This window comes from Canis lupus, chromosome 19 (assembly GCF_003254725.2).
Source record: "Canis lupus dingo isolate Sandy chromosome 19, ASM325472v2, whole genome shotgun sequence".
Classification (NCBI taxonomy): Eukaryota; Metazoa; Chordata; class Mammalia; order Carnivora; family Canidae; genus Canis; species Canis lupus.
The window spans coordinates 50,904,387-50,930,190 of record NC_064261.1 but is presented as its reverse complement, the minus strand read 5'-3'; the positions used below and the strand labels follow the sequence as shown (position 1 = coordinate 50,930,190).

General features: G+C 35.4%; 1 protein-coding gene across 20 annotated transcripts in view; it reads right to left on the bottom strand.

Moving 5' to 3' along the window:
* The window catches only part of MBD5 (methyl-CpG binding domain protein 5), a 435,973-nt gene that overhangs the window by 224,682 nt on the left and 185,487 nt on the right, over positions 1-25,804 (bottom strand). For all 20 annotated transcript variants that reach the window (XM_025431590.3, XM_025431683.3, XM_025431701.3 and 17 more), the window contains exon 3: positions 4,530-4,677. The gene's annotated coding sequence lies outside the window, so the exon portion shown is untranslated. The remainder of the gene's footprint in view (positions 1-4,529; positions 4,678-25,804) is intronic.

The following is a 25,804-nucleotide window of genomic DNA, read 5'->3' as shown; positions in this document are numbered from 1 at the left end:
TTATAAATGCAAATACAATACCAGCTCTAAAGTCCTTAGAGAATCTTATTTGTTGATATATGTAATATGGATATATGCCTTATTCATAAAACTGTAACCCTATTATTTGAACTCTCAGCTCAAGTAAACAAATGAAATGATAGATATTGTTTTATAATTTTAAAAAACAGAGCTACAGAGTAGATGGGAAAAAGTATTATCAAAAAACCAGTAAACTATCTATGTTCAAGAAATGGTATTACCAAATCATAAGCAAAATATGTGCATCTACTCATAGATCTTATCTTGTCAGAAGTGAAACAACTTCTTCCCCAGGAAAAGAAAATTCTCTTGTTTTTAGAATCAATTCTTATGCCCTAGCTTTATTCTCAGTTCAAAAAAAAATATATTAGAGAGTGTCATTGTTTGAATTGTGTTACCTCCCAAACAATATGTTTAAATCCTAATCCTTGACACTTGAATGTGAACTTGTTTGCAAATAGGGTCTTTGTAGATGTAATCAAGTTAAGATGAGGTTATACTGAATTGTGGTGGGCTCTAATTTAATAAGACCATGTCCTTATAAGAAGAACAGAAGAGACACAGAAACCCAGGGATAAAATGAGGTGATGAGGGAGGCAGAGATTGAAGTAATGAGTTTATGAACCAAAGAATGCTTAGGATTGTCAGGCAACAGCAGAAGCTAAGAGAAAGGCATCTAAAAGATTTTTCCCTACAGCCTTCAGAAAAGCATAGCCCTATAGACAACTTGATTTTGGACTTTTACATTCAATAATTGTGAAAGAATAATTCTTTAAAATTTAAACCTTCCAGTTTGTGGTAACTTATTACAGCACACCTAGGAAATCAACATATAGACTCAAACTACTTGTTTGCTTTTCTTTTTCTAGTGGAAATGTTAGTTTCTCAGACTAAACATATGTCCTATGTATACATAAAAGATACTTAAATTCTTTTTTGAAGATGAAAAAAATTCTTCACATCACTCTGGCTTGCACATGGAATATTTCTCCAAACAATAATGGTTGATAGGAAGTTAAAATTTAATTTTTTAAAGATTTTATTTATTTATTTGAGAGGGGGAGGAGAGAGAGAACATGAGTGGGGTGAGGAGCAGAGGGAGAATCAGACTCCTAGCTGAGCAGGGAGTCCAGTCTGGGGACTCCATGATCATGACCTGAGCTGAAGGCAGATGCTTAACCAGCTGAGCTATCCAGGTGCCCCAAAGTTAAAATTTTAGAGCAGGCACTGAGTCCACAAACACTCAAGTAAAATTACTTGCAAGATTTGGAATGTACATTCAAAGGCTCAAAGGTTAACAATCATTTATTTTAACAACTACATTTTTAAACAGTTGGGGGTCTTTGGTTTTTTAAAATTTATTTAAATTTTGTTAGTTAACATATAGTGAAATATTGGTTTCTGGAGTAGAGATCAGTGATTCATCACTTAGATACATGAACTCTCTTTAATACCCATCACCCATCTAGCCCATTCGCCACCTGCCTCCCTCCAACAAGCTTTAGTTGGTTGATATACATATATACATATGCCACATCTTTCGTATTCATTCGTCAGTCAATGGACATTTGGGCTCTGTCCATAGTTTGGCTATTATTGATAATACTGCTATCAACATCAGGGTGCATGTACCCCTTCAAATCTAAACAGTGACTATTTGGTAACTTGTATTTTCACGTTTAAACATAAACTGCTTGTGGGGAAACTTCAATGAACAGTATTTAGTAGCAGTACAACAACATAATGATGTAAAATTAAATTGGCATGAGTATAATGGACAAATTCATTATTTCTTTTGTAAGAATTGAGCTTGCCATGAGGAAACTTGTTTTCAATCATTTTGCAAAAACCGGAATAACTATATCACTTATTTGTTGAATTATGAGCTAGGCAAGTGCTAAATACTTCATATTTATTTATTACATCTATTCCACTTAATCCTTGAAATTATATTCTTATTAGTATTCAAATTTTAAAGATGTACAAATTGGGAGTCATAAAGAATCAGTAATTTGTCTAAAGTCACACAGCTGGTAAGTGTGGCAGACTTGTGGCTGACTAGTCTGTCTTAATATGTTCTTTGAATTTGTGTTCTTATATAGCAGACTTATAATACCTGATATGTTCTAATTGCCTTTTTAAGTACTAAAAGCAACTATAAAAAAAGCAACTATAATATTCAAGTAAGCCTTAAAATATGGGAAATAAATGAATTAGCACTTTTGATTAGAATTATAAATATCTGTGGCTTATTAATGACATCGTCATAAATAGAATGCAATTCAAAGAGAACAAAGGGCTGGTTCTTAATATAATGTGGAAGAAATATAAACTAGAGCTACCTGACATAAGATATATTGCTGTGGTTAAAGAATAACTTAAGATCAAAATAGGATATGTTAGTGAATGAGCTAAAACAGGAAATATTAGAGGAAAAATATTGACCAAGTAGGTTGCCTATGGAGAAGCAGTGTTTATAGATATTATTTCTACTAATTTTAGCAATGGTCAATTTTAAGTTTTTTTTTAAGATTTATTTATTTTAGATAGAGAGAGTGAGAATGGGAAGAGGGGTAGAGGGAGGGAGGGAGAGGGAGAGGAGAGAAAGGAGAGAGAGAGAATCTCTAGCAGACTGCTTGCTGAGTGTAGAGCCCACCACAGGGTTCAATCCCACAACCCTGAGATCATAATATGAGCAGAATTCAAGAATAAGACACTCAACAGACTGAGCCAACCAGGTACCTCATTAAATACTTTCTTAAAATAGTTAAGTTGATTATATCAAACTAAGAAAAGATTTAAATCGTGATTTAAGGTGTGCCTGGGTGGCTGGCTCAGTTGGTTAAGCTTTCTGCCTTTGCCCCAAGTCATGCCTCAAGTTTTGGGATTGAGCCTTGTGTCAAGCTTCCCTGCTTATTAGCAAGGAGTCCGCTTCTTGGTCTCCCTCTGCCCCTCCCCCTGCTGTGCTCTCTTTCTCTCAAATAAATAAATAAATAAATACATACATACATACATACATACATAAAATCTTAAAAAAATATCATGATTTAAGTATAGGTCTAACAAAACCTGTTTTAGAAACGATCACTAAAAGTGCACAAACGGTTATTAGAACTTCTTACTCCCAAGAACTGTTATACTAGATTGGTTCGCTGAAGGAAGCAGTGGAAACTATTTCTTTAAAAATCCTTAGGAACAGAAGGCATATTACCAGCAGTTCAGAAAGGGTTAGGTGTGTCTCTGCCAGAAGGCAGCCGGTGGATAACCACTCTTGTTCTATAAAGCCCAGTGACTACATAATAATGCTATTCTTATAACTGTGAGGCAAGGGCAACACAGCTGCTTTTTCCTTTCTTTAGTGATCAGGATTTGCTGTCCAAAAAGTTGCAGAATAATTTGAATGTAATTAGATGAAATTTTCCCCAACAGAAAAGCAGGAATTAATTTTGACTCTAGTTACTGAAAGAAAACTCAGAAGCTCTACACTGGGCTTTTTAAACATTTATGTCCTCCTTTACTTAGAAAGCATTCCTCTACATACAACTTAAAAAGCAGACTCGTTTGCTAGATGACCTTAGGCCTATGAGTTGAATTAATACTAAATAAAAAATTCTGAGCATATGTACAGTTTCTTTGTTTGTATAAAGTCCTTTGAAAAATTCAATTTTAGTGCATTCTACTTAAAGTTTTATGAGTTTATTTTTATTCCATTTTTATATTCATCTACTTAAGTCTTTATATTTCATTAAGGTAGAAAAGGCAGATTCCTCAAATTTATAATTTCTTTCTTTAAAATACAGTCAATTTCTTTCCAAATAACCTTTCCCTTTAACTGGTAATGTAATTAATTTCAATTTTGAAGACAGCACTGTGGTCCACAATCCTTGGCTGACTGTTCTTCCAAGAGTAATAAGAGCTGTTGAGACAGGAACTAAAAGTTCCATGAGTTCTTTTGATGCAGGATTCTTATAAAATATAAAGCTGTGAGGAATGTAAAGGGATTACTTCCCAAGACTTTGGAGCACTTCAGAATAGTTGTTAAAAATAAATGAGAAAAAAAATGCTGGAATTAAACAAAAAATTCATAAATGCTGTAGATAATCCCAAAGTAAACAGAAAATAATTTTAACTTCCCAAAGTCTTTAGTATTTGTAGCTAGATGATTATGTATTTCGAGATGGATATACATGGCACTGTTTTCAAAGATGGGTACTTAATTTCTGTAATTTAAATTTATTTTGTATTTAGGGATTTCATGCAGCTCTATACTATGAAATACAATATGCAAAAAGAGCTTAATATAATTTTTGACATGCAATGGTGCTCAAGAAAAAAAAGGAAGAGAGAAATAGCTTAGCTATAGGTAAAAAGCTATATTAGCTATGCTTAATATATAAAGTTGCTATATTAAAGAACACTTTCTTTCTTCATTAAAATGCAAGATAATACTATCTGTTTCTATATGCTTAACTACAGAAAACTCAAAATATAAATATTTCATTGCTTACCTCCAAAAAATTGTTGACATTCTCTGTGGCCATCTGCCAAGGTGGTCATTCCTTTGTGTGTGATGGAATTAGAGAAGTATCAGGGTTCTGTGGATTGATGAAAGAAAATATTCTGTGCTCTTGGCTTCTGATATTTATTTCCTTGGTCCTGTTAAAAAGGAAAGAAGTGTGAACTTACTGATTTTGAAGAGACAGTATTTCTTTAGATTCACATTTAAGAACATTTTCAGATTTTTATGAGTTCGCAGTAAGAATCATAGAATTTGGAGAGGGTGGTAAGATGGTGAAGAGTAGAGGACCTCATTTCATCTGATGCCTTGAATTTAACTAGATAACTATCAAATCACTCTGAACACATATGAATTCAACCTGAGATAGAAGAAAAGAATTGCTGGAACTCTACAAATAGAAAAGTGACCACTTTTTACATGGTAGGAGCGTGGAGAAATGAAACAGGGGATATATAGGAAGGTAACAGGAGCTGGGGGTGGGGGTGGAGGTGAGAGGGAGCCTCCATAAGCCAATTACTGGAAAGTGAAATAGCTCAGGAGCACAAAATCAGAATCTTTAGAAAAAATAAGCTCCAATGAGAGACATTCCTGCCTGAAAGGTACTCAGTGGTGTAGTGGGGCAATATCTTAGGTGGGACAGTGTAGTCTTAGGATCCCTGGGGTCGGAGAGAGAACAAGGGTGCCTGAGCCAGCAGAGTATTGGAGCCAGGAAACTGGTTACGGTTTTTGAGCCCAGGAGGGGACTCTGAGCTCTGTTCACCATAAACCATGAACTGTTGCTGCATGATCTGGCAACAGCTCTCAGTGTAGGGGTGCAGTGTAGGATAAAAAAGCAGTGGCCCTCCCCCTTCCTGCAGATGGGGCAGTGCCGGTGGGTACAGACCAGGGGACTGCTCTCCTTGGAGTCCTGCAAAGGACAGAAGTGCAGGACCTTCCTGCCTTCCCCCTGGGAGGATCTGTGGGGGTGCACACTGCAGGAGTCCGCAGAATGTGGCATGCACAAAAGTAAAGATTGCTTATGCCTGAGGGTGTACTGAAGAAAGGGGATCATGATCTTTCAGCTCTGAGCTGGAGATCAGCGTTTGTCCATTTTTATTTTCATCTTCTAAAGAGGCTCAGAAAGTCCTCAAGGAACAAAAACCATATAGAAAACCAGAAACAGCTTACATTGAGCTGGGCTACCTGGCAAGGGGCAGTAAAACTCTGCCCAGACACAGATACCTGAGAATTAACTCAGTAGGTCCCTCCCTCAGAAGACCAGCTGGAAGAACAGGGAACACCAAGTTTATGGAGCGCACGGCACTGCAAAACTCTAGCTCTAGGGTAAACAGCATATAGGATTTGAGGGTTTTCCTCATGATTCATTTATATTTCAGTTTAAAATTTTTCCTTTTCTTTCTTTTTCCCTTTTCAATTAGTTTATTTTATCAACTCTTTGTTTTCCAATTTTTTTTAACTTCCATTTTTTACATTTACATTTTATAGATATATTCTTCATTTTTGGCTTCCTTTCACTGTATTATATATTATATATATATATATATATATATATATATATATATATATATATTTGTTTTACTTTCTATACAATTTTGGGATTTAGTATCTTCTAACACCTGGGCCAAAATACACTCGGGACCAAGTGGATCATCCTATTTTGTCCACCTGGGAATTTATATTCTCTCCACCTTCCTTTTTTCTTTTCTTTTTCTTTTTCTTTTATGTTTCTGACCTCTCTGGATTTGTCTAGTGTGTATTTTGCTTGAGTCAGGGTTGATATATTTTTGATTTTGTTCACTTGATCATCCATTCTTCTCTGAGCAAAATGACTAGGAGGAGGAATTCACAACAAAAGAAAGTACCAGAGGTAACACTTTCTGCCAAAGATCTCATCGATATGGATATAAGTAAGATGTCAGAGCTGGGATGCAGGCTAACAATTATGAAGTTACTAGCTGGGCTTGAAAAAAGCATAAAGACACTAGAGAATCTTTTAGTGTAGAAATGAAATCTAATCAGGCTGAAATTAAAACTGCTCTGAGGTGCAGGCTAAATTGGATATTCTAATAGCTAGAGTAAACAAGGCAGAAAAGAGTAAGTGACATAGAAGACAAGTTGATGGAAAGGAAGGAAGCTAAGGGAAAGAGAGAAAAACAACCATGGACATGAGGGAAGGCTTTGAGAACCATAGAATGAAACAATGTTAGAATTATTGGGGTCCCCAAGGAAGAAGAAAGAGAGAGACAGAGAGAGACAGAAAAGAGGGACAGAAGGTATATTTGAGCAAATCATAGCTGAGAACTTCCCTAATATGGGGAAGGAAACAGGCATTCAAGTCCAAGAGGTAAAGAGGACCTCTCCCAAAATCAATAAAAGTATATCAATACCCTGACATATAATAGTGAAGCCTGCAAATTTCAGAGATAAAGAGAAAATCCTGAAAGCAGCTCAAGACAAGAATTCCTTAACCTACAAGGACAGGAACATTAGACTGGCAGCAGACCCACCCACAGAAACCTGGCAGGCCAGAAAGGGCTGGTATGACATATTCAACATACTAAATGAGAATAACATGCAGCCAACAATACTTTATTCAGCAAGGCTATCATTCAGAATGGAAGGAGGATAAAGAACTTTCCAGACAGACAGAAACTGAAAGAATATGTGATGACCAAGGCAGCCCCGCAAAAAATATTAAGTGGGATCCTGTAAGCAAAAAGAGTCCAAAGGTAACGTATCAGAAAGAAACAGAGACAATCCACTGAAACAGGGATTTTATAGGTAATACAAAGGAACCAAATACTTGTCTTTCAATAGTCACCCTGAATGTAAATGGGCTAAATGCTCCAATCAAAGACAAAGGGTATCAGATTGGATAAAAAAACAGGACCCATCCATATGCTAGACCTAAAGACACTTTCAGTTTAAAAGTGGGGGGGGGGGGTGGAGAACAATTTATCATGCTAATGGACTTCAAGAGAAAGCTTGAGTAGCAATCCTTGTATCAGACAAATTAGATTTTAAACCAAAGACTGTAGTAAGAGATTAGGAAGGATACTATATCATACTTAAAGGGTCTAACCAAAAAGAAGATCTAATAATTACAAATATTTATGCTTCTCACTGGGGAGCAACCAATTATATCAACCAATCAATAGCCAAATTAAAGAAACACATTGATAATAATACAATAATAGTAGGGGACTTCCAACATCCCACTCATAGCAATGGACAGAACATCTAAGCAGAAGATCAACGAGGAAATAATTTGGGTTTTGAATGACACCAGGACCAGATGGACTTCACTGATATATATATATCAATGATATATATAGCATTCCACCCTAAAGCAACAAATACACATTCTTCTCCAGTGCACATGAAACATTCTCCAAAATAGATCACATACTGGGACACAAATCAGATCTCAATCAATAGCAAAAGATTGGGATTATTCCTTGCATATTTCCAGACCACAGTGTTTTGAAGCTTGAACTTAATCACAAGAAGAAATTTAGAAAGAACTTAAACACTTGGAGGTTAAAGAGCATCCTACTAAATAATGAGTCAATGAGGAAATTAAAGAAGAATTTTTTAAAAATCATGGAAACAACTAAAAATGAAAACACAACTGTTCAAAATCTTTGGGATACAGAAAAGGCAGTCCTAAGAGGGAAGGAGACAGCAATACAAGTCTCTCTCAAAAAATTAAAAAAGTCTCAAATACACAAGCTAATCTTATACTAAAGGAGTTGGAGAGGGAACAGCACATAAAGCCTAAGTCAAGCAGGAGAAGAGAAATAATAAAGATTTTTTTTTAATTTTTTTTATTTATTTATGATAGTCACACAGGGAGAGAGAGAGAGAGGCAGAGACACAGGCAGAGGGAGAAGCAGGCTCCATGCACCGGGAGCCCGACGTGGGATTCGATCCCGGGTCTCCAGGATCACGCCCTGGGCCAAAGGCAGGCGCCAAACCGCTGCGCCACCCAGGGATCCCAGAAATAATAAAGATTAAAGCAGAACTCAATGAATAGAAACCAGAAGAATAGAACATACCAATGAAACTAGAAGCTGGTTCTTTAAAAGAATTAATAAGATTGATAATGCTAGCCAGACTTATCAAAAGAAAAAGAGAAAGGACCCAAATTAATAAGATTACAAACGAAAGAGGAGAGATCATGACCAATATCAAAGAAATACAAATAATTTTAAGAACATATCATGAGCAACTATATGCTAACAAATTAGGCAACTTGGAAGAAATGAATGTATTCCTGGAAACTGAAACAGGAGGAAATAGAAAACCTGAACAGACCCATAACCAATAAGGAAATTGAAACAATAATAAAAAATCTCCCAATAAACAAGAGTCCAGGGCCAGATGGCTTCCCAGGAGAATTCTACCAAACGTTTAAAGACGAACTAATACCTATCCTTTTGAAGCTGTTTCAGAAAATAGCAATGGAAGGAAAATTTCCAAACTTGTTCTATGAGGTCAGTTTTACCTTGATCCCCAAACCAGACAAACACCCATCAAAAAGGAGAATTACAGACCAATATCCCTCATGAATATAGACGCCAGAATTCTCACCAAGATACTAGCCAACAGGACCCAAGTGTACATTAAAAAGATTATTCAGGGCAGCCCCAGTGATTCAGCACTGCCTACAGCCCGGGGTGTGATCCTGGAGACCCGGGACTGAGTCCCACGTCGGGCTCCCTGCATGGAGCCTGCTCTTTCCTCTGCCTGTGTTTCTGCCTCTTCTCTCTCTCTGTTTCTGCCTCTTCTCTCTCTCTCTCTCTCTCTCTCTCTCTCTCTATGAATAAATAAATAAATAAAAAATCTTAAAAAAAAAGATTATTCACCATGACCAGGAGGGATTTATTCCTGGGCTGCAAGGATGGTTCAGCATTTGCAAATCAATCAATGTGATACATCACATTAATAAAAGAAAGGACAGAATGATATGGTCCTCTCAATTGATGCAGAAAAAGCCTTTGACAAAATACAGCATCCTTTCTTACTTAAAACTCCCAAGAAAGTAGGGATAGAAGGAATATTCCTCAACATCATAAAAGCCATCTACACAAAAGCCCACAGAGAATATTATTCTCAATGGGGAAAACCTGAGAGCTTTTCCCCTAAGGTTAGGATCATGACAAGGGATGCCCACTCTCATTACCGTTGCTCAACATAGTACTAGAAGTCCTAGCCTAAGCAATCAGACAACAAAAAGAAATAAATGGCATTCACATTGGCAAAGAAGTCAAACTCTCACTCTTTGCAGATGACAAGATACTTTATGTGGAAAATCCAAAAGACTCCAGCCCAAAATTGCTAGAACTCATTCAGCAATTCAGCAACATGGAAGGATACAAAATCAATGCACAGAAATCAACTCCATTTCTATACACTAACAATGAGACTGAATAAAGAGAAATTAAGGAATTGATCCCTTTTATAACTGCACCAAAAAACCATAAGATACCTAGGAGTAAACCTAACTAAAGAGGTAAAATATCTGTACCCTAAAAACTACAGAACACTTATGAAAGAAATCGAAGAAGACACAAAGCGATGGGAAAACATCCCTTGCTCATGGATTAGAAGAATAAATATTGTGAAAATGTCTATGCTACTTAGAGCAACCTACACATTCAATGCAATCTCTATCAAAATATGATTGACATTTTTCACAGAGCTGGAACAGATAATCCTAAAATTTGCATGGAATTAGAAAAGACCCCAAATAGAGGAATGTTGAAAAAGAAAACCAAAGCTGGTGACATCACAATGCCTGACTTCAAGCTATATTACAAACTTGATCATCAAGACAGTGTGATACTGGCACAAAAACAGACACATAGATCAATGGAACAGAACAGAGAATCCAGAAATGGACTCTCAACTCTATGGTCAACTCATCTTTGACAAAACAGGAAAGAATATCCACTGGAAAAAGGAGAGTCTCTTCAATAAATGGTGCTGGGAAAATTGGACAGCCACGTGCAGAAGAATGAAACTAGACCATTCTCTTACACCAGACACAAAGATAAATTCAAAAATGGATGAAACACCTAAAGACAAGAATCCATCAAAATCCTAGAGAACACAGGCCACAACCTCTTCGACCTCGGCCACAGCAACTTCTTGCTAGCCACGTCTCTAAAGGTAAGGGAATAAAAGTAAAAATGAACTATTGGGACTTCACCAAGATAAAAAGCTTCTGCACAGCAAAGGAAACAGTCAACAAAACTAAAAGACAACCTAGGGAATGGGAGAAAATATTTGCAAATGACATATTGGATAAAAAGGACTAGTATCTAAAATATATAAAGAACTTACCAAACCCAAAAACCAAAAACCAAATAATCCAGTCAAGAAATGGGCAGAAGACATGAACAGACTCCTTTCTCCAAAGAAGACTTACAAATGGCCAACAGATATATGAAACAAATGCTCAACATCACTTGTCATCAGGGAAATACAAATCTAATCACAGTGAGATACCACTTGACACCAGTCAGAATTGCTAAAATTAACAAGACAGGAAACAACATATGTTGGCAAGCATGTGGAGAAAGGAGAAACCTCTTATACTGTTGGTGGGAATGCAAGCGGGTACAGCCACTCTGGAAAATAGTACGAGAGTTCCCCAAGAAGTTAAAAGTAGAGCTGTCCTACGACCCAGCAATTGCACTACTAGATATTTACCCCAAAGATACAAATGTAATGATCTGAAGGGCTGCCTGCACCCCAGTGTTCATAGCAGCAATACCCACAATTGCCAAATTGTGGAAGGAGCCTCGATGTCCGTTGACAGATGAATAAAGATGTGGTATATACATATACAATGGAATATTAGTCATCAGAAAGTATGAATACCTACCATTTACAGTGACGTGGATGGAACTGTAGTGTATCATGCTGAATGAAATAAGTCAATCAGAGAAAGACAATGATTATATGGTTTTACTCATATGTAGACTATAAGGAACAGTGCAGAGGATCATAGGGGAAGGGAAGAAAAACTGAATGAGAAGAAATCAGAGGGAGACAAACCATGAGAGACTTTTAACTCTGGGAAACAAGTTTAGGGTTGCTGGAGGGAGGTGGGTACAGGGATGGGGTAATTGGGTGATGGCCATTGGGGAAGGGATGTGATGTGATGAGCTGGGTGTTATGTGCAACTGACAAACTGTTGAACACTACATCTAAAACTAATGATGCACTATATGTTGCCTAATTGAGTTAAAAAAAAAAAGAATCATAGAATTTTAGCCTTATACACAAGCCTTGCTAAATTCATGACTGCAAGCAAGAAAGAACTATGTCAATCAGATGATTCAATCTCCACACTTTGCACTACAGGAAACTGAAACCCAGATGTTAAACAACTCAACCAAAATTATAGACAATTAGTGGCAGAGCTAGCATGAGAAAACAGTTCTTATTACTCCAAGTTCAGGGCTCTTTTTTTCTAGCTGTTCTCCCAGCAGGTACAAAAGAAGAATCTTTTTTTTTTTTTTTTTTTTTTTTAAAGATTTACTTATTTTGAGAGAGAATAAGTAGAGGGGAAGAGCTGTGGGAGAGATCTTTCAAGCAGACTCCCCACCAAGCCAGGAGCCTGACTCCTAGCTCAATCCCACAACCCATGATATTATGACCTGAGCTGAAACCAAAAGTTAAACGTTTGACTAACTGAGTGACCCAGGCCCCCCAAGAGAAGAATCTTTGATTCTTTTTTTTTCCCTGCTGTATGCTCAGTGCCTAACAGATAAATTCTCAATCAATATTAGTTAAGCGGGGATAAATGAAGGTTTCTATAAGGACTAGTTGTTTTTGTTTTTCATATAAGTATATTCTACCCTACAATATAGTTCTTCTCAGTTGAAGGAATAGTAAGAAAACATTTTAAAAGCTTCTTAAAATGATCTCTTCTTTTAAAGCTCATTAAAAGAAAAAATATGATAAATGGCATTTCAATAAAACTACAGGAGCAACACCTGGGCTGTGTGATACAGTGGTAAGAGTTTTCAACTAGAATTCTACAGATCTAAGTTGGCCCTTCTTTGCATTCCCATTTTTCTACTTAATTCCTTATCTATCATTCATCCACCCATCCTTATCCACCTAGCTTTCTCTTTCATTTGGATCTCACTATTCTTGGTCCAATGCATTATCTGTAAAACAAGAGGATTGGAGTCAATGGTCTTTAGCACGTCTATGATTCCAACAGTTAAATAATTGACTATCCCAGAAGTTGGCTGACCAGTCTGAATGACATATAATCTTGCTCATCTAATCACAGTAACGAAAATAGAGACTAGTTTTAAATTAAATTTAGCATGTGTGTTCAACGCTAAGGAAATGACACGTGCCAATTATGTATTCTATGTCACATTTACACAACACTGAACTTTTGTGTGTTTCTGCTAAGAATATGCACAATAATAAATATTTATCGAGCACTTACTCTGTGCCAGGCATTATTCTAAGCTCTTTACATATACTGGATTTATAAAAACTACCGTTAGGCAGTAATTTTTACCCCAGTGGTAGATTAGATGATTTTTCCTTTCCCTAACATATGTCTGTGGAATGTATATGTGTACCCCTCTGCCCTATGACTTTTGGCTTGGCCACGTGCCTTGCTTTGACCAATGGAGTAACAGCAGACATCACACAAACAGAGACTTGAAATATGCTTGTGTAGTTGCACTTTTTTGACAATAAAAACGAGGGGCAGAGATTGAGTAACTTATCCAATCTCCAATCTTTTAGTTAGTTAAGTGATATAAGATATGAAGCCATGCAAATCTGGCTTGAGGGCCATTCTCTTAACACCTGTGCTGTAGTGCCACTACATTATACTGGTTGTATTATATAATATTAAGACATTTATTAATAAAGCAGCAGGTGATTTGGCACATACTAAAATTCATAATTATATAGGTAGTCTATCTGTCAATAGACAAAGTTGTCTTGCAGTGAAATGTTTCTTCTGGAAAAATTAGTAGATATAAAATAAATGTACTATTTCCTAGAAGCCGATTAATAAAACAATATATCTCTTGGGTGGCTTTCCAGCTTATCTTGCTACCATACAGTGGCCCTCAGCGCTGGTATCTCTGTTACATGATTCCACCCTCTGACCTTAGCTAATTCAGGCATGCGTCTATGATCCAAGCTGAATCAGTTAGGTTTCTCTTCTGGTATTTTGAAATTTGGACCCATCACTGGCAGCCACCATAAATGGCCCTACTCTGGAGAAAGCTGAAATCTCCAGAGCTGCTCCTGTTACATTATTTCCCACTTGTCAATTCTATGATGGTATCTTCCCAGACAAATGTGCTTTCTGAGTAAGCTTACTAAAAAATCTATTTTTCTTGTTGTAACCAAAATAAATGTAATAAAATAGATTTAAAAAAAATCCATTGTTTTTATTTTAGTTTAAAAGTTCAAAGAATTCTTAAAGAAGAGACTTGAAAGCTTGCATTTGTTTTACATTCTATCAAAGTAATTCTGCAATTTATTGTTATAAATTGTGTTTCCTGAAAATTAGTTAGAAATTCTTCTATATTTTAAGAACTAGCATCCATGAATTGTCTGTGAATAGAGTTAAATTTCAGTAAATCTGAATAAACTCCCATTTTTCTTTGTAATCCTATGTATTCTATTTTATGCATTTAAAAACATTTTATGATGAGCTTTCTATATTCCTTTTGATAACAAAAATCAAGTAAACATGTGGGATTATTTGCATCACTAATTTAACTCAGAAACTATATGTGAGACCCAAAGATATTCCAGACATTGTTTTGGGTTCCAGGGATACAGGAAGGACAAAATAGTTTCTGCTCTCACAGAGTCATGATAAGAAAGGATATGTGGAATATAATCTGAAATTTTCATGGTACTATTAGTAAAAAGAAAAAAAGTAGATTAAAAGTGTGAGAGTATGGAGGTAAAATGCCTGAAGAAAATTTATGTGCTAATCCTTAATCTATTCCTAATCTTCCAGAGGGATATATCATGACAGGGAGCTCATATGTAAGAGTAACTAAAAAGTGCAACCACTACTACAGTGGCATATTTGTTACACTTTTTTCTTTACCAGTGATTTTCGTAACTCAGTGATTTCATATATTGTAATATGACCTCTTAATACTTCACTGAGATGATCAAGTGAGAAAATGGAGCCTCAGAAGTCTGAGAAACTTGAGTACTTTGAGTAGTGGTAGAATAAGGGCTACTGTCTGTTTTCTAAGTTTCCCAGTTTTATGTCCATTATATGACGCTGTATCATCTTTACAAAAGACAATTAGTTTCACAGCAGGCAGGGATGAAGTTTTTTTTACTTACTTCTGTGAGATACTTGTGGGAATGAGAAGCAACATTATTCGAGTCAAAAAGAAGCTGCTGTTGACAAAATGAACATCTTTTGTCATCAGGCATATGCTCAAATTAGTAAGAACTTTGGAATGGTACGATAGACTTGGTAGTGTTGGAGTTTATGAATGCATTACTAAAAGCAGATTTTCTCAACTGGTGGATTTAACCATTTAGAGCAGGGGTTGGCAAACTTCAGCCTCTAAAACAAATCTGGTCTCACACCTGTTTTTGTATGACCTGTGAGCCAAGAATGGTATTTACATTTTTAAATGGTTCAAAGCATCAAGAGAAAAAAAATTCTATGACATCTGAAAATTATATAAAATTTAAATGTCAGTGCCCATAACTGCGGCTGGAACACAGCCATACTCATTTGTTTATGCATTGCTTATGGCTACCTCCACCCCTTAGCACAGTTGAATAGCGCCAGAGGCATGCTGGCCTGTGAAGCCTAAAGTATTTACTACTGACCTTTTACCGTAAAAAGTTTGTTGACCCCAATCTAGAAGATCACCGCTTTCCAAGGAGTTCATAATATTAACGGCAGTAATGACATTTATTTAAACTTGCAATTTAAAAAATTAATAATTGTATGGTTATTTAAATATTTCTTCCCCTTAAGAGCATCCCAGGCTTGTGAATGGCTATTTAGAAGCATGCTTCTAAGTCACTCGGCTGTTCATGTGGATGACCTTGACATTGTGGTCTCTGTGATTATTATATAAGTTTAAATTGTTTATCTCTCAGTCCTACCTTTTAAAACTTATTGTCATATAGATTGCTGGTTAAAGATAACAAGCATGGGGCACCTGGGTGGCTCAATGGTTGATGTCTATCTTTGGCTCAGGTCGTGATCCTAGGGCCCTTCTCCCTCTGCCTAGGTCTCTGCCTCTCTCTCTTTGTGTCTCATGAAAAAATAAATAAAATCTTTAAAAAAGAAACAAAGAACTTTTGGTGATATAGAATTAATGAGAAGCATAAAATTCCTATAAAGCCTGCAAATTTGTGTTAAGACAACCATTACCAAATCTGTAAGTTACACTTATCTAAAAGGAACTCCTAGCAGTCTCAAATACTTTTAAAAACTCAGAATTAAAAAGAATATGGTCCTATCCCTAATTTTCTTGAGCAGAATTTTCTTATTTAGAAATTAAAACCATTTGATTTCAAAAGCAAAGAAGATAAAGAACTCCAGAAGATGAGATCATAAAAGCAGTTTGGCATCTACTTTTGATGCTATAGCTTAGAGTTACTTTTCAGTATACATTTAAACACTCATTTGGCCACAAAATTAAATATTATTTAAAATGTTGTCATAATTTTGTATTTATTATTGTCAAATTATTTTCTCTCCACATAATTTAAGGTAAATTAATTAGGTCACTTACTAGAGTGAAACCCTTTGAATGTCTTTAATATGTATAAGAAATACTAGTTTACAGGGGCGCCTGGGTGGCTCGGTCAGTTAAGCCCCTGCCTTTGGCTCAGGACATGATCCCAGGGTCCTGGGATTGAGCCCCACATCAGGTTCCCTACTCAGAGGGGAGCCTGCTTCTCCCTCTCCCTCTGCTTGTCCCCCTGCTTGTGCTCTCTCTCTCTTTCTGTGTCAAATAAACAAATCTTTAAAAAATATTAGTTTACATTTAAAGTAAATTTTATTATTAATTTGTAACAGAAGGGGAAGGGCAGAGGGAGAAGGGGAGACAGCAAGGGAAAGAATCTTAAGCAGGTTCTAAGTCCAGCTGAAATCAAGATTTGGATGCTTGGGGTGTCTGGGTGGCTTAGTAAATTAAGCATCTGTCTTCAGCTGAAGTCAGGATCTTTAGCCTGGGATGGAACCCCAACCACATGTTGGGCTTCCTGCTCAGCTGGGAGTCTGTTTCACCCTCTCCTTCTGCCTCTGCCTCTCTCCTCCCTCCTGCTCATGCTCTTTTTCTCTCTCAAATAAATAAAATCTTAAAAAAAAAAAAAAGTATACAATCCATACAATGGAATGTTATTGGCCATAAAAAGGAATGAAATTCCAACACGTGCTACAAGAACGTTGAAAACATTTTTTCTAAGTGAAAGACAGACACAAATATCCACATAGTGTATGATTCTATGTATATGAAATGTCTAGAAAAGGCAAATCCGTAGTGACAAAAAGATTCGTGGTTGCTAGGGAGTTGGAGTAGAGGGAATGGAGAGTGAACTGCTATAAGGTGTAGGTTTCTTTTTGGGGTGATGAAAATGCTCTGAAAGCAGACAGTGGTGATTGATGCACAACATTGTAAATACATAGAAAGGAACTAAATGGAACAATTTAAAATTGTGAAGTGTATAACATATGAATTGTATCTCAATAATGCAGTCATTACAATTTTTTTCCTTAAAAAAAGAATGAATTCATTTTAACAGATAATCTTCTGTTTCTAAAGTATTTAAAATAAGTTGCCAAGTAATTATACTAGGGCAATATTTATGTTCATGACTATGAATAACTTCATTGATCTTACAAGATATACCTAAAAGAAAATACTAGTATATTTCTTCAGGTATTTCACATTTAAAAATCTAAACATATATAAATAAGTCTAAACATGGCACACACATAATTAGTATAGATAAGAACAAAAATTAAAAATTTCTATCAAATGCTGAAAGTAGTTATAAAAAGTTAATCTGACAATTTTCTTTTCATTCCAATTTAAGATAGAAAATGTTTATAAACCAATATAAAGCTACTTATATTGGTGATTAATGGCTTTTGGAATCTGGAGAAAATTTAAAATTGAAGATTCAATCAGAAAAATGAAAGAATGAAAAAGCTAGAATCCATCTGCATTTGAACAACCTTAAGTCTTAACTTACAAAAGATGGATTATAGTGCAAAAAAGAAAAAGAAAACAAAGAGAAAGCAAAGTCCACCAAAATATGTTTATTTATTTGGATCCCTGAACTTGATGTTCATCTTGCATTGAAGATGTTATTCACTAGGACACAGAAAGTGGCTTGATGGGTAGGGTATTAAGATCTGCCAAATGGGGATGCCTGAGTGGCTCAGCGGTTGAGCATCTGCCTTGGGCTCAGGGCATGATCCTGGGATCTGGGATCGAGTCCCACATCAGACTCCTTACAGAGAGCCTGCTTCTCCCTCTGCCTGTGTCTCTGCCTCTCTCTCCGTGTCTCTCATAAATAAATAAACTCTCTAAAAAAAAATTAAAAAAGATCTGCTAAATGGCTCCTTCCACTAGCAGATCACAGCTAGTCAACAAAAAATAAAGAGAAATTTTCTTCAGTAAATTTAGGATTAGGAAAGCTATACTGATTTTACACTGCATAGTCTTCTCTCATATATATATATATATATATATGTATAAATATGTATATGTACAAATAATATATTTGTATATATATACATATATAAACATATATACTTATATGTATACACATATCTATATCTATGAAAAGAAATAACTATTTTTTTTAGAATATAAATAATAAAATATAGGTACAACTGAAAATTTTTATAAAAAACCCTGAATATATGTAGGAAAAAACCAATACACTTTCTCTGATATTCCTAGAAAATAAATTGTAAAAGGATAAAATTCTTTAAAAAAAAAAAAAGACTATTTACTCATGAAAGACACAGAGAGAGAGAGAGAGAGGCAGAGACACAGGCAGAGGGAGAAGCAGGCTCCATGTAAGGAGTCCAACATGGGACTCGATCCTGGGTCTCCAGGATCAGGACCTGGGCTGAAGGCGGCACTAAACCCTGAGCCACCTGGGCTGCCCTGTAACAGGATAAAATTCTTAACAAATTACCAACGTTTATTTAGTCATCTATGTTTTTTTTAAATAATTTATGTTTTATTCACATTGAATAATGTAAGTAAAATGGATAAGCTTTGCCTTATAAATACAACATGATAATATGATTAATAGATTCTGTTTTATAACCATGAGCTAAATTCAAGCTGTTCCTGATATTTATCCCAATATGTGGTAAATCACAACATTATAATTCTTTTTTGTTGTTTTGTCCTTTTATGATCACAATATAAGTTTAATGTTATGAAAATATTTAATAATATAAAGTCTGAAATATAATTGGATCTAGGGAATTTAGCAAAATGTGAGCTTCTCAATCATTTTATAAAATCTGCTATCTCTTGAATAGTCTGTAAAATAATGTGGCATGTTTGAAGTATTAGAAAAATAATTCAGCAGTCTTTCATAAATGGTATATTCTACATTGAGGTAGAAAGGAATAATGGAAAGGCTACATGTTAAGATAATGTAGCAGTAGCAATAGATTTGTATGAAAATCAATCTGTAGGGTCTTATTTAGGATAAAGAAATTTTGCTAAATCTTGCAGCTGGAAATAAGTAGTCTCATAGCTTTATTTTTCTTTTCTGAAATGAAAATGATATTAAGATCTATTATATAACATGAAGATACTGTGATCAAATAGTATTTACAAAGCTTCTTAAATAAAGTCCATATTAGAATTTTAGTTACAACTGCAAAAGCAATAAAAAACAAATGCCTTCCTTCATATATATACACACATATTTTTTTGAGAGAGAGAGAGAAAGAACATGCATGCATGTACACATGGGGGGGAGGTGGCAGGTGGGAAGGAGCAGAGGGAGATGGAGAGAGAGAGAATCTTAGGTAGCTTCCACAACCAGCGCAGAGTCCAACAAGAGGTTCAATCTCATGACCCTGGGATCATGACCCCTGCTGAAATCAAGAGTTGGTTGCTTAACCCACTGAACCACTCAGGCACCCTCTTATTTTTATTACTAAGTAATACAGGAAACTAAAAGTATAAGAATATATATAATTAAATGGTCATTGTAGCAAATTCAGCTATATGGACTACTATGTCAACATAACGTTTTAAGGTCTTAGAAAAAAAACTATGCATTCATGGTAAAATCAAATTAAGTGACATATTATGCTAATAGCAAGTGAAAGAAGTAATAATAAGGGTTAAAATCACATTTGGATTTGGAAAAACTTTATACTAAAGATGTTTAATACTATACAGAAACATAACTGGAGAAACTTAAAATTTAATTTACTCCAAATAAATTCTTTTACTATAATTTATAGAAACTTACAGAATAGAGGCATGTGGTGACACCATGTCTATTAATTTTATTATTCATGGAAATATTTGTTTTGTTATTAAAAGCTCAGTTTGAGAGTTTCTAAGAAAAATAAGTAATTAAAGAGAAAAGTTGAGGAATGAAGTGCTCATGTAAGTGACAAGCAAAAAGAATCTATAAAAATAACGTAACAGTCAAATGATCTTTGCAAGTAACTTTAAAAAAACAGATAACTAAACATGTTGAATAAGAATTAGGTATATGGCAAGATCACAAAATTATTTCCAGTCACACATTTCACCTGGAAGAAATGAAGAGTCTTATAATTTATGCTTATTAAAGTAGCTTCCTGGGTAAAGCAAAAAACACAGTATAGTGCCTGTATTTCATGTTTTCAAAATTTTATGACATGCAAGCTGCATTAAAATTAATTGATTAATTAACTAATTAATGTGGAATAATGAAAGGAAAATTCTACATTCCCCATTGCAGAATATTTTCAAGTCCTATAGATGGAATATAAAGTATAATTGGGTATTAGAAAGTAAAAATTAACAGATTTGTACAATTAGCGCGGCCAGACCAAAACCAAAGTATACACCATATATAGTTTTACCTTATATCATCTTTCCTTCTGCTATGCTCTTTCATTGTTGTCTCATTATCATATTTTAAGACTTAATCCAAGTCCCAAATCTTCCATAAACTCCAGCCTATTCACTCTAGCTCTTGGTATCTCCTCTTTCTCTGGACTTTTGCTTAAGAGTACCATCCACTTAAAAATCATGAGATAGACTGACACTTTTTCCTATCACAGAGATATATCATAATTCACTTTTAAAATTACTTTTTTAATTAAAGTAATTCATGATCAACATAAAATTCAAAGTGCATAGAAGGATATGAAGTGGAAAAAAAGCCTGAATCTTTTTCCCACAGATAAACACCACCAATAATTTTTTATATGTCTCATTTCATAAATTTTATATACCTCTTAGAAACTCTTGGGGACAAATTATTTAGGAATTTGGAGTTTTTCAGATTTAGAAAGGTAATCTGATGCTTTTACTGCATTTTACCTAACATCAGCCAATGGTATCTAGGCAGGAACTCATAATAAATGAATTAATATTTCTGTAGTGATATTCACCCTTTGATATAAATATAGAACATAAATAACTTCACGTTCACAAACAGATTTTGTTGTTTTTTTCTTCCTCAGAGGATAGGTCTTTTCCCTCCAACTTCACTGAGATATAGTTGACATACAACACTAGTAACTTCAAGGTGTATAATAACATGATGATTTGATACACGCTTATATCGCAAAATGATTACACTAAATAAGGATGGTTAACAAATTCATCTTAACTCTTAAATGTAACCTAATTACATTTTGTGTGTGTGGTGAGAACATTTAAGATCTACTCTCAAAAAAAAAAAAAAAAAGATCTACTCTCTTAGCAACTTTCAAGTATATAAAAGTTATTGTTAACTATAGGTACCATGCTGAATATTAGATTCCCGAGAACTTAATGCATTTTATAACTGAAGTTCGTGCCCTTTGAACAAAATCATTTCCCCATTTCCTCCACTTGCCAGCCCCTGGCAACAACCACTATTCTATTCTCTGTTTCTGTTTAAATTCCAGTTAACACGTTGAAGCAAATGGTGGGTATTTGTCATTTGGAACTGGAGGGTATTATGCTGAGTGAAATAAGTCAATCAGAGAAGGACAAACATTACATGGTCTCACTCATTTGGGGAATATAAATAATAGTGAAAGGGAATAGAGGGGAAGGGAGAAGAAATGGGTAGGAAATATCAGAAAGGGGGACAGAACATGGAAGACTCCTAACTTTGGGAAACAAACTAGGGTTGGTGGAAGGGGAGGAGGGTGGAAGGTGGGGGTGACTGGGTGGTGGGCACTGAGGGGGGCACTTGATGGGATGAGCACTGGGTGTTATTCTGTATGTTGGCAAATTGAACACCAATAAAAAAATAAATTTATTATTAAAAAAAATCCAGTTAACATACAGTGTAGTATTAGTATCAGGTATAGAATTTAGTGATTCAACACTTATATACAACACCTGGCGCTCATCACAATTTTTTTTTTTAAAGATTCCACATATGGGATCCCTGGGTGGCGCAGCGGTTTAGCGCCTGCCTTTGGCCCAGGGCGCGATCCTGGAGACCCGGGATCGAATCCCACAATGGGCTCTCGGGGCATGGAGCCTGCTTCTCCCTCTGCCTCTGTCTCTGCCTCTCTCTCTCTCTCTGTGTGACTATCATAAATAAATAAAAATTAAAAAAAAAAAGTCTGTAAAGATTCCACATATAAGTGTTTGGCTGACTTATTTCACTTATGAGAGCATTCATAATGCTCTCAAGGTTTATCCATGTTGTCACAAATGGTAGGATTTCCTTCTTTTTCTATGGATGAATTTTATTATCTATGTTTTCTTTATCCATTCATTCACTGATAGGCACTTAGATTGTTTTTATGTTTTGGTTATTGTGAATAATATTACAATGACAATAAGGGTGCAGATATCCCTTCAAGATAGTGATTTTATTTCCTTCAGATATATATCCAGAAGTGAAATCATATGGTAGGTCTCTTTTTAATTTTTTGAGGGCCTTCCATTCTGTTCTCTGTAATGGCTGTACCAATTTACATTCCCAATAATAGTATAATAAATTTCCTTTTTCCACATCCTTACCAGTACCTGCTACCTCTTTTTTCTTTGATAATAGCCATTCTTTTACAGAGGTGATATCACATTATGGTTTTGATTTGCATTTCCCTGATGATTAGTGACTCTGAGCATCTTTTCGTGTACCCGTTGGCCATCTGTATGTCTTCTTTGGGAAAATATCTATTCAAGTCCTTCGGCCCATTTTCAATTGGATTATTTTCTAGCTATTCAGTTATAAGAGTTCCTTATGTTTTGGATATCAATTCCTTGTTTGATATGTGGCCATGTATAGTTTTTAAATTTATGATGTATTTAAATAGGCCTGTAATGTTCCCAGGTCAGTTAGGTTTTGCCCAAATGTGCTGAGGGAAAAGAAACTTGGATTGTGGAACTTTTTACCTTTTAGAACTGTGATTATAGGCCTGTACTAACTCTACTCATAAAAACACAATGCACTACCATACATGTAAAATGATAAATTGTGTCCTTTTGTTCATTCATATGCTTCACTATGAATGAAAGACAATCTTGGTCTCAGTCACAGTGCTCAATGACTGAAATCTATAGAGAACATTACATAGTTGACACTCAACTAAATACAGGTAGTAATTTAGTACCCACTAGAAAAAAGTCTTATTGCTCAGTTATTTCTGGATCTGTATATATTTCCTAGGAGATCTTGCAGAGAATTCAGACAGTGGGTCAACTGAAGATGCTCTATCAGATGGCAGAGTGCGTATTCATTGAATGTCTTTACCTGCCATCTCCAATATCTTCCCTTAGATTGCTTCCAGATGTATTCTACATTCTGTCTTTTGCCAATGATTATAACATTAATTACAGACATCTTTTATACATGTTTGATTCATCCTTTGATATTTTTCTCTTTTCATCTTCAACTGTTTTGGTTATTCTTTCTATGTTCTCTCTTTTTTTTTAATTTTTATTTATTTATGATAGTCACACAGAGAGAGAGAGAGAGAGAGAGAGAGAGAGAGAGGCAGAGACACAGGCAGAGGGAGAAGCAGGCTCCATGCACCAGGAGCCCGACGTGGGATTCGATCCTGGGTCTCCAGGATCGCGCCCTGGGCCAAAGGCAGGCACTAAACCGCTGCGCCACCCAGGGATCCCTCTTTCTATGTTCTCTTACCAGCTACACTCAGTAGAAGCTCATACTGGCTGATAATCCATCTAACTCTTTCTGATATGCAGATATGGATTCAGTTTTCCTAGCCAGCTAGCTAACCCACTGCCCGAATAACATGTATTAAATAGTCCATCTTTTCCCACTGATATGTGATGCCATTCGTATCATTTTCAGTATTTCTGCACTTATCAAGTCTATTGCTAGAGCTCATAATCCTGTTTATTCTCTCAATTCCTATGCCAATACAGCCTTTTCCAACCAGGGTTCTGTGAAAGAATTAAGTTCTAAGAAAGTGATATGTGACTATTTTTTAAATGATCCCACAGGTAGTACTTTTCTGATTCTCCCAAAGATAGCTCCCATTTTACACACCACAGAAAGGAAGTTAATTCATTATATACATCGGCTGAAGAATGTCCCCCCCCTCACCCCCCCAGTTATCATGTCTTAATGCCTGGAACCAGTAAACATCACTTTACAAGGAAAAAGGGTATTTGCCAATGCGATTAAAGGATTTTGAAATGAGCAGATTATCCTGAATTATCCAGAAGGGCCCTAAATGCAATCATAATGTTCCTTATAAGAGAAAAGCAGATATATACAGAAGAGCAGGAAGCAATGTGGCCATAGAGCCTGAGATTGAAGTGATACGGCCATAACCCAGAGCATGCTGGCAGCCACTGGAAACTGGAAGAGGCAAGGAAAGGACTGCCCACCCAGAAATCTTTAGAGAAAGAAGGACCGGCCAATATCTTGATGTTGGCCCAGTGACACATCTTTCAGATGTCTGGCAACTGGAAAAGTGAGAAAATAATTATCTGTTGTATTAAGCTATCAAGTTTAGGGTAATTTGTCATAGTAGCTATAAGAAATTAAGACACAAACAATGTACCTTAACTCATTGCAAATACCCAAGCAATATGCCTAGGCACAATATGGCACTAAGGCTTAATTTAAAGTTATTTTGGTATACATGAAAGTTACTCAGATGGATATATTATTAATCTTGTACCACAATATCTATTATTTATAGTAGTTACTCAGTAGATTTTATTTGGGGTGGTGGTTTTAGGTATATGATATCATCTGCCTGTAGGGGCTTAACTTCACCTGCTTAATCTCTCATGAACAGTGAGGAGAATGAATAAGATTCCAATTTCTACTGTGTTCTTGACTATTTTCTTGCATCTGCACTGTTTTTGTTTTATAATTGTTGGTACCATGCTATTTGGTTTGTAGATATTCATAACTGTTACATCATCATTGAGAATTACACTCTTTACATTAAAAAATAACTTTGTTCATGTCATGGGATGTTTATGTGGACTGATTCCTTTGGTCTGAAATAAGTATTTTGTTTGCTTTTATTTGGCTTAATTTTTATCTTTAGTTTTCAACATCCCTAAAATTCTTTGTTTTTCTTGCATATATTAAAGAGTAGAATTTTGCTCTGTGCTTTAGCTGGAAATCTACTTTTAAAAAAACTAACATGAATTAAAGTCCTTTTATATTAATTTTTCCCTGGGCTGATTCCTTTCAGTACAATGCTAAGTGATTACTGTGACAGTGGGCATCTGATAAATAGAAATGATCTTCATTCTATTATTACTTCAACTTCTTTTCTGGGTTTCAAAAAAAGAAAATATTTTATCATTGTTTATCTCATTTTTCTCCATGTTTAGTTTTTATCTCTGTTCTAGTAGTTACTTTATGCAACTTTTTATTTATAAATTGACTTACATAATTTTTATGACCTTGTTTTTTATTTGTGGATTCAAGATCTATCTGTTCACTTCCATAAGCAATTATGATATTAACATATTTTCCACTGCTGTGTCCTGCGCTCTTTCATTCATTCATCACATTTTGGTTAATATTTTTCAGTGTTTTTCTTTATACTGTTAAATTCTGCTT